Below are 648 nucleotides of genomic sequence, written 5' to 3'. Positions count from 1 at the left end.
TTTCAGGTTTTTGCTTTTTACAATAATTGTTGGTGCCAATTTTCTTTTGAAACATTTTAATATTTGCTTTTTCTGGAGTTTTTCTTGTAACACAGTAAAGGCTGAGGCCAGAAATAAACCCCATAAAACACTGTACATGGAGACTTTGGTATCAAATCATTTCTGTCCTCGGTGTTTGTGGAAACAAACAATCTTTTCTAAAATCCTCAAACTTCTGTGTGTGACTCAGACCTGAGATCTAACGTGATAGAAGATTACAGTGCGGGGAAGACGGGAAACCTTCATATAGACGGTTGGTCGGGATGGAGTCAGTGACGGACTCTGGACAAATATGTTTCTAGAGCCGTAGTAGAAGATGAAGATGTCGTCCTCATCATGAAGTAGTTATTTCTCCTGTCACGTGTAATGAATATCTCCTGCAGTATTGCTAATGCCGATTCCAGTGTCGGTAAATGAGACGAGAATTAGCGTTATGGAAGATGAGTCTATGAGAAACGTATTCAGCTGCCGACTCCGAGGAGGAAACTGCTTGTTGTCTGTGGCCTAAATATATAGGTTTTATTAGTAGATGTAAAGAAGGAAACTAAATACTGTAAAATAATAAATCTCCTCATATGTTTCCCTTATTATCTGCAGTAATTGTATTAT

The sequence above is a fragment of the Dendrobates tinctorius genome, unplaced genomic scaffold, assembly GCF_039654945.1.
Source record: "Dendrobates tinctorius isolate UK_male_01 unplaced genomic scaffold, ASM3965494v1 ptg000192l, whole genome shotgun sequence".
Classification (NCBI taxonomy): Eukaryota; Metazoa; Chordata; class Amphibia; order Anura; family Dendrobatidae; genus Dendrobates; species Dendrobates tinctorius.
The sequence above is the reverse complement of the archived record's forward strand: the minus strand, read 5'-3'. Positions refer to the sequence as shown.